Genomic DNA, 9,017 nt, shown 5'->3' with positions numbered 1-9,017 from the left:
AATTAGACAGCAGTTAGGAGAGATTAGACACATAATCAATCAATAAATATGATTCATTTAGCTCAAACAATAAGGATAAAGGAGGATCCTGATTAAGAGAGACAACTGTATTGAAAACGGCTCAATATTTATCCTCACATAGCTCAATTGACTTCATGATTGTAATGGTTTTCCTCCTCTTCGTCTGAAGAGGAGAGGCGAGAAGGATTGGAGGACCAAAATGCGGCGTGGCAAGTGTCCATGTTTTTAATGTGAAAAAACTCAACATGAACACTAATACAAATACAATTAACGTGAACAAAACCGAAACAGTACCGTGTGGCGAACAAACACAGACACGGAAACAAACACCCACAAACAAACAGTGAAACCCAGGCTACCTAAGTATGATTCTCAATCAGAGACAACTAATGACACCTGCCTCTGATTGAGGACCATACTAGGCCGAAACATAGAAATCCCAAAATCATAGAAAAACAAACATAGACTGTCCACCCCAACTCACGCCCTGACCATACTAAATAATGACAAAACAAAGGAAATAAAGGTCAGAAGTGACAATGATGTTCAAGTTGATGACATTAAAGGCCCATTCCGTGTTATTTGAAAAAAAAAAAAAAAAAAAAAAAAAAAGCATTTAAATGACTGATACTACCCATTGATTCTTGATGAATATCACTTACACAGCATATCGTCCAGTGTTACCTCGTGTTGATTTTTCAATGTAACATTTCTAGTGTTGATTCAGGTGTTAATTTAACCCATAGAGTTAATGTAACTCTCAAATAGTGTAAAATAACCCCAGTGTTGGTGTTAATAACCAGAGTTGTGTTTGAGAATGTGATTGTGTCAGTTTTACTCTGTGGAGAGTAAAAGTTCTCCATCAAAACCACACCCATCATTATCATACAGCAGTTATATTTTTTACATTGTATTTATTTATACCCCCTTTTTCCACACCAATTTCATAGTATCTAATTATTTTTAGTAGTTACTATCTTGTCTCATTGCTACAACTCCTGTACAGGCTCGGGAGAGACGAAGGTCAAGAGTCATGCATCCTCTGAAACACAATCCAATCAAGCTGCACTGCTTCTTAACACGGCGCGCATCCAACCCGGAAGCCAGCTGCACCAATGTGTCAGAGGAGGCTCCGTGCCCCTGGTCAGTATCCGCTGCGCCCGGCCTGCCACAGGACTCGCTGGTGTGCGATGAGACAAAGATATCCCTACCGGCCAAGCCCTCCCTAACCCGGACGCTGCTGGGCCAATTGTGTGTCGCCCCATGGACCTCCCGGTCACGACAGGGCTTGAACCCAGAGTCTCATTGGGCAGAGCTAGCACTGCGATGCAGTGCCTTAGACCACTGCGCCACCTGAGAGGCCTGGTAGATTTTTTTTAGGATCGTTTTTGCAAGTACATTTATTGATTGATTAATCACATGCAACACAAAGATGCACAACATACTTTTTCTAAACTAATCAAATCAGTTAGATGTATTGCACCTGTTACTGAAATGGTTGTTCCAGTTTAAATGGTTTGGTTTATGTAGTCTCCTTTATTTTTAATTTTTTTTAACCTTTATTTAAGGTAAGGTAAATTCTTATTTTCAATGATGGCCTAGGAACAGTGGGTTAACTGCCTAGTTCAGGTGCAGAACGACAGATTTGTACCTTGTCAGCTCGTGGATTCGATCTTGCAACCTTTCGGTAACTCGTCCAATGCTCTAACCACTAGGCTACCTGCAGCCCAGTGTAATAATAATCGGCCCCTGGCTGAATCAAATCAAATTTATTTATATAGCCCTTCTTACGTCAGCTGATATCTCAAAGTGCTGTACAGAAACCCAGCCTAAAACCCCAAACAGCAAGCAATGCAGGTGTAGAAGCACGGTTGCTAGGAAAAACTCCCTAGAAAGGCCAAAACCTAGGAAGAAACCCAGAGAGAAACCAGGCTATGAGGGGTGGCCAGTCCTCTTCTGGCTGTGCCGGGTGGAGATTATAACAGAACATGGCCAAGATGTTCAAATGTTCATAAATGACCAGCATGGTCAAATAATAATAATCACAGTAGTTGTTGAGGGTGCAGCAAGTCAGCACCTCAGGAGTAAATGTCAGTTGGCTTTTCATAGCCGATCATTAAGAGTATCTCTACCGCTCCTGCTGTTTCTAGAGAGTTGAAAACAGCAGGTCTGGGACAGGTAGCACGTCCGGTGAACAGGTCAGGGTTCCATAGCTGCAGGCAGAACAGTTGAAACTGGAGCAGCAGCACGGCCAGGTGGACTGGGGACAGCAAGGAGTCATCATGCCAGGTAGTCCTGAGGCATGATCCTAGGGCTCAGGTCCTCCGAGAGAGAGAAAGAAAGAGAATTAGAGAGAGCATACTGAAATTCACACAGGACACCGGATAAGACAGGAGAAGTACTCCAGATATAACAAACTGACCCTTAAAATTAGACATAGGCTGAAATTCAATTGAAACGGCAGTTGACTGTGATATTTTGGACACAGTAATTGAATAACTGTAGTTGAAATGCACTGCAGATAAACTGTAAAATTACTGCTGTAAAAACTGTGTTTTGGATGCAGTATTTGCAGCATACTGCACTATAACTGCAGTTATACTGCACTTGAACTGCAGTTATACTGCACTCTAACTGCAATTATTTTTGTAAGGGCATGCTAATGCAAAGTGTAGGCCATTTGTTTACAAAATATTGCCTGTGTGCACACATGCACTCTTATATAAGCTATAGCAGCCAGTGGTGGGAGGGTTAACAAGTACACGGAGTTAACACACGTTTGATTTGCGTGACAGTTTACCTTTTGTGGAAAAAAACCTAATTGAAACCATTTGGAGTTGAACTTTTTTTTTTTTCCGCAACCGGTGATCAGAGTTTACCCAGCATTTGTTTTTTACCACTACATCCCCGACAGTAGTCTATTATTACAGAACCCCAAAACATATTTAGTCATAGGAGGAAGAGATGCTGCCTATTTTCCCCCGATGTGGGTTTGATTGAATTAAAGTCCATATTTCATTGGGGGAGCACACCGTGGCGTTGCCCTTTTAAGAGCGAGCAGTTATGTGGTGGTCTATAGAGTGGGCTACTTGGTCTAGAGAAGAGAACCCGATTCACGGAGAAAGCGGAAGTCAAAAGGATGCTGCACACCGAGTGCCTTTAGAAGAGGCGTTATCTTTATAAATATGATAAGACTAATGACTTGTTCAAAATATCAAACACATGATGAACATGAGCATAATCACCATCATGTTGAATGAGGAACATTCACTCATCAAATAAAATTTGCCACAGAAAATGTTGACCATTGAAATGGATGACTTGGGTCGCCTATTGCACAATTGCCATTGCCTCAATCTGAAATGAGTATCATAATTTGGCAACCCCACTCAATCAAGATTGCGCTCCCTCAATTTCCTAAATGTCTCGCTCCTCAACGCCATTACCCATAGCAAGCTAACCTCAATAACGGTGCGTCAAGAAGACCACGATACAATGGGAACAGAGACTGCCTGCACGTCCCCATTATCCGAAAAGTACGTGTTAAAGAATACAGAAACACAGCTGTGTTGAAAACAAAGGCACGCCTGCCTGCCAGTATGCAATGTGGGCAGCACAGTTGATTCGCGGAGGAGGATGGTTTGTCCGATAGTAACCTCTGAGTGAGCGAGAAAAGAAGGTGGGGGTTACAAGGTAATAAATAGTTGGCTATATATAGAACGGATAATGGTACATTTTTATATGTGTACCGTGTCCTGTAATTGTGAAATAAACTAATTACCCTCCTGGACCTGTAAAGTGTCCATTCTTGTCTCAAAATATGCACCACTCATTCCTTTCTCTCTGTCTGACATTTTTCATACAAAACCAGCCATCGATGATCAGAACAATTCGTTTTCATCACACATCGTTTATCAGATAAATATAACCATAGAAACATAAATCTATTAATGTAATAATGTTGACGAAAAAAATAATGAAGCTAAACACAAAATGTTCGAAATCAGTGCATCTTATCGAAAAGAAACGCTAGAGAAGAGAAACATCCGCTCTGCTATCCACTCCGCATGAAAAGCAGATTTGACCGATAGTAACCTCGCTTCGCAGCCGACAGGAACTAGGTGAAAGTGTAATGATGTCATTGGGCTGTGGAGGAGAATATTATGGCTCGAAATAGCAGAATACCACGATGGCTACTTGGTTTTAGGGTAATATTTATAAGAACATGGTCATATGTGATTTTTCACTTTTTGGATGACCTGACCAAATTGACATAGACAGTCAGTTTTAGATGTCATTCCCATTGAAACCAAGTCCAAGAAGCGATAGATCTGTCCTTTGGGCACTATTTCTATGTTTTGCATCTTTTATTTTTATTTTTGTTTAACAGCTCAAAATACAATATTTTTGATTATGGAAAGTACAGCAGTTTAAATGGTACAATGAATCTCTACACTATACTTGCTTGTTTTGTCACAAACTGAAATTAGGTGAATTATTTCTGCATATTGCACATTTAAACATACCATTATTGGCCTCCTGAGTGGCGCAGTAGCCTAAAGCACTGCATCACAGTGCTAGCTGTGCCACTAGAGATCCTGGTTCGAGTCCATGCTCGACCGGGAGACCCATGGGGTGGCGCACAATTGGCCCAGCGTCGTCTGGGTTAGGGGAGGGTTTGGCCGGCAGGGATGTTCCTGTCCCATCGCTCACTAGCGACTCCTGTGGCGGGCCGGGCACATTGCACGCTGACACGGTCGCCAGGTGTACAGTGTTTCCTCCGACACATTGGTGCGGATGGCTTCCGGGTTAAGCGGGCAGTGTGGCTTGGCTGGGATGTGTTTTGTAAGGACGCACGGCTCTCGCTCTCTCCCGAGTCCATGTGGGAGTTGCAGCAATGGGACAAGACTGTAACTACCAATTAGATACCACGAAAATGGGGTAAAACATATAACATTATTAAACAGATGATCTATAACATAAACCACATTCCTCCCAATACATATTTTTGATAAAAGAAAGAAAAACATTTCTTGTGCCTCTTTAAAGCCTAAAAAGTGTCCGTGTTTGACCCTAACATGTGAAAACAATACAACAGAACAGATTCACCGGAATGACATTTCCTCTCATGAGTGGCCCAAAAAAGGGATCTGAAAGCCATGCCCCAAGTAAGCCACGGATCTAGCCTTCTGAGCTGACCTGCTGGGTGGTATCTCAATACCACCCAGCATCAATAACCCCAACGTTTTTGAAAACAACCCAACTAAGTGACCCAACACCTGCAACCCAGCAGTTGGGTCAACCAAACAACCCAGCATATTTTCTTTAGAGTGCATGCTTCCTGTACTAGAGGAAAAACTCTATACGGAAAAAGTAACTGAATCTCCTAGGGAAAAAGGGGAAAGAATAAGGTCTGCTAGAATAAAAATACATTTAAAAAAATCGATTCACTAGGGAAAACCGGTTCCACTAGGGAAAACCGGATCTACTAGGGAAAACCGGATCTACTAGGGAAAACCTCTACCTCAGGAGAATAACATGAATCATCTGTAGACTGAAGCATCACATGCTATGTGGTCTGTGTTATGAGAGCTGACGTCTACAGAACCAATGACTCAGTATTTACTAAGCAACTTCACTAAGCACCAAGTTACTCGGTTGGCGGTGCGTTAAAATGTTTGACTTTCACACTCATTAGGATTATGTTGATTAATCCCACATTACCCCCACCCCCCACCCCCCACCCCGGGAAAAAAAACGTACACCCTTGCCTTTCTTGCACCAACATTCCTACTGATAGCTGCTTTATTGGGGGAAAATGTACTTCCTAGGACTGTTACTTGTTTGTCTCACCTAGCACTAACTGTAAGCCTATGCATTGATAAAGTTGTTATGGGGGTGTTTGTCATTAGTACAGTTTGGGAATTGGAAACCTATATTATGTTGTCCAACATGTTGACAGTTTACGCCAAGCAGTACGTTACATTGCACTGTAAGACTTATTTACAAAGGGCATTACAAGCCTCCTATTGATGTGGTTGACAATTCTAATAAAAGATTAGGAGCTATGACCTGCATTTAAAGCTCTTATTGAAGCTGTTTAATACTTATTGTGTACATTTGTTTTTTAATCCTTTTTGGTTAAACACAGTAGAATTCATTGATTTTACAAGGGAGTATTAGAGGAAAAAGTTAAATGAATATACCTTATCAAATATAAGCTTATGGAAGGATACTATATTAGTTACTTTAATTCTGGAAAACAAAACGGTAAAAGTATGAGCATTTTGTTTGAGAATGTGGATTTTCACAAGTAGGCCAAAAACAATTGACAGCAACATACATGTCATTATCCTCCCCATTGAAATGTGTAACACTCCCACATACAGTTGAAGTCGGAAGTTTACATACACCTTAGCCAAATACATACAATTTTTATTTTTTTATTTTTACAATTCCTGACATTTAATCCTAGTAAAAATTCCCTTTCTTAGGTCAGTTAGGATCACCACTATTTTAAGAATGTGAAATGTCAGAATAATAGTTGAGAGAATGATTTATTTCAGCTTTCATTTCTTTCATCACATTCCCAGTGGGGTCAGAAGTTTACATACACTCAATTAGCATTTGGTAGCATTGCCTTTAAATTGTTTAACTTAGGTCAAATGTTTCAGGTAGCCTTCCACAAGCTTCCCACAATAAGTTGGGTGAATTTTGTCCCATTCCTCCTGACCGAGCTGGTGTAACTGAGTCAGGTTTGTAGGCCTCCTTGCTCGCACAGGCTTTTTCAGTTCTGCCCACAAATTTTCTATGGGATTGAGGTCAGGGCTTTGTGAAGGCCACTCCAATACCTTGACTTTGTTGTCCTTAAGCCATTTTGTCACAACTTTGGAAGTATGCTTGGGGTCACTGTCCATTTGGAAGACCCATTTGCAACCAAGCTTTAACTTCCTGACTGATGTCTTGAGATGTTTCTTCAATATATCCACATAATTTTCTTTCCTCGTGATGCCATCTATTTTGTGAAGTGCACCAGTCCCTCCTGCAGCAAAGCACCCCCACAACATGATGCTGCCACCCCCGTGCTTCACGGTTGGGATGGTGTTCTTCGGCTTGCAAGCCTCCCCCATTTTCCTCCAAACATAATGATGGTCATTATGGCCAAACAGTTCTATTTTTGTTTCATCAGACCAGAGTACATTTATCCAAAAAGTACAATCTTTGTCCCCATGCACAGTTGCAAACCGTAGTCTTCATTTTTTATGGCGGTTTTGGAGCAGTGGCTTCTTCCTTGCTGAGCGGCCTTTCATGTTGTCGATATAGGACTCGTTTTCCTGTGGATATAGAAACTTTTGTACCGGTTTCCTCCAGCATCTTCACAAAGTCCTTTGCTGTTGTTCTGGGATTGATTTGCACTTTTAGCACCAAAGTATGTTCATCTCTAGGAGACAGAATGTGCCTCCTTCCTGAGCGGTATGACAGCTGCGTGGTCCCATGTGTTTATACTTGCGTACTATTGTTTGTACAGATGAACGTGGTACCTTCAGGCGTTTGGAAATTGCGCCCAAGGATGAACCAGACCTATGGGGGTCTACAATTTTGTTTTGTTTTAAGGTAGGCCTTGAAATACATCCACAGATACACCTCCATTTGACTCAAATTATGTAAATTAGCCTATCAAAAGCTTCTAAAGCCATGACATCATTTTCTGGAATTTTCCAAGTTGTTTAAAGGCAAAGTCAACTTAGTGTATGTAAACTTCTGACCCACTGGAATTGTTATGCAGTGAATTATAAGTGAAATAATCTGTCTGTAAACAGTTTTTAGAAAAATGACTTGTGTCATTCACAAAGTAGATGTCCTGACCGACTTATCAAAACTATAGTTTGTTAACAAGATATTTGTGGAGTGGTTGAAAAACGAGTTTTAATGACTCCAACCTAAGTGCATGTAAACTTCCGACTTCAACGGTATGTGTTCTGTCTGCCCATCTGTGTCTAGTGCCTGCTGACCAACCAACCAACCATCTGCAGCCCATTGTCACATAAAGGCCCATTCAATCCCAACAGCTGGCTACAACACTGTCCCCTCTCTCTTTATCTCTTTCATGGGCAGAGTGGTGGTTGCCCCCTCTGTTTTTCATGACTATCTGCTTGGCCTTGAATACGTTTCTCTTTCAGTTGATGTTTTGTCTAACAGACAGTTGTTGTTTCTTCTACCCCAGTGTGTTGGAGGGTAGGCTATCGCTGTCGCAACATGGGCCCCTGACCAACAGTGCCGCTGCTCTGCTGACTGCGCATAACTGCATGTTTCACTTCCCTAACTTTGTGCCGAGAACATGAAAAACTACCGGTTATGAACCACTGAGGTCTCTGGTCGGAATGTACTCACTTCTCCCATAGTTAGGGCCAGGGGCTTTTCTGACTACGTGACCTGATCAGGAAAAGCTCTAGGCCAGAGTTAAAGGCTGTACTATAGGGGCTAGAGTTTTCCTGGTTGGGTCACATGCTCTGGAAAAACTCCTGGTCCTTAAGCAGATGTGTTTAACATTTTATTGCATAAAAAGATGATATGAAATGCACTGTATAAACAAGGTATACTGAAAGACTGAGCGTTCATTCGGTTCCCAAAGGGATCAGCCAGTCTATTTTAAGCAAGCCCTTTGAAGTAGTCAGATTCAGAGGCTGACGATGTATGTATGAAAGACCTATTTTTCGTAACAAACAGGGTTTCAATTACAAGATTGCTGGGGGGTATCTTGGTTGGCACCATGGACACACCTTCACCCACTGTAATATTAACAGGGCATCCCTATAGATGCTCGAAAAACTATGCCCTATTTTTTAGAGCACCAAGCTACGTATGACTGTATGTAATTCAATCCCTAGTATGAAATGAGTCTGACAATGAACCAAGCCTCATAATAGGTTGAATATAAATCTCAGGTGCATTCAGAAAGTATTCTGATCCCGTAATAACATTTTTCCCACATTTTG

At 41.5% G+C, this 9,017-nt stretch overlaps 1 long non-coding RNA gene across 1 annotated transcript in view; it reads right to left on the bottom strand.

The window, feature by feature from the left end:
* Window positions 1-223: 223 nt before the first annotated feature.
* LOC135507735 (uncharacterized) overlaps window positions 224-9,017 on the bottom strand; it is a 33,066-nt gene continuing 24,272 nt past the window's right edge. Inside the window, exon 3 of the long non-coding RNA XR_010450706.1 lies at window positions 224-2,343. This is a non-coding gene — a long non-coding RNA (uncharacterized LOC135507735). The remainder of the gene's footprint in view (window positions 2,344-9,017) is intronic.

Source organism: Oncorhynchus masou, chromosome 21 (genome assembly GCF_036934945.1).
Source record: "Oncorhynchus masou masou isolate Uvic2021 chromosome 21, UVic_Omas_1.1, whole genome shotgun sequence".
Taxonomy (NCBI): Eukaryota; Metazoa; Chordata; class Actinopteri; order Salmoniformes; family Salmonidae; genus Oncorhynchus; species Oncorhynchus masou.
The sequence above is the reverse complement of the archived record's forward strand: the minus strand, read 5'-3'. Positions and strand labels throughout refer to the sequence as shown.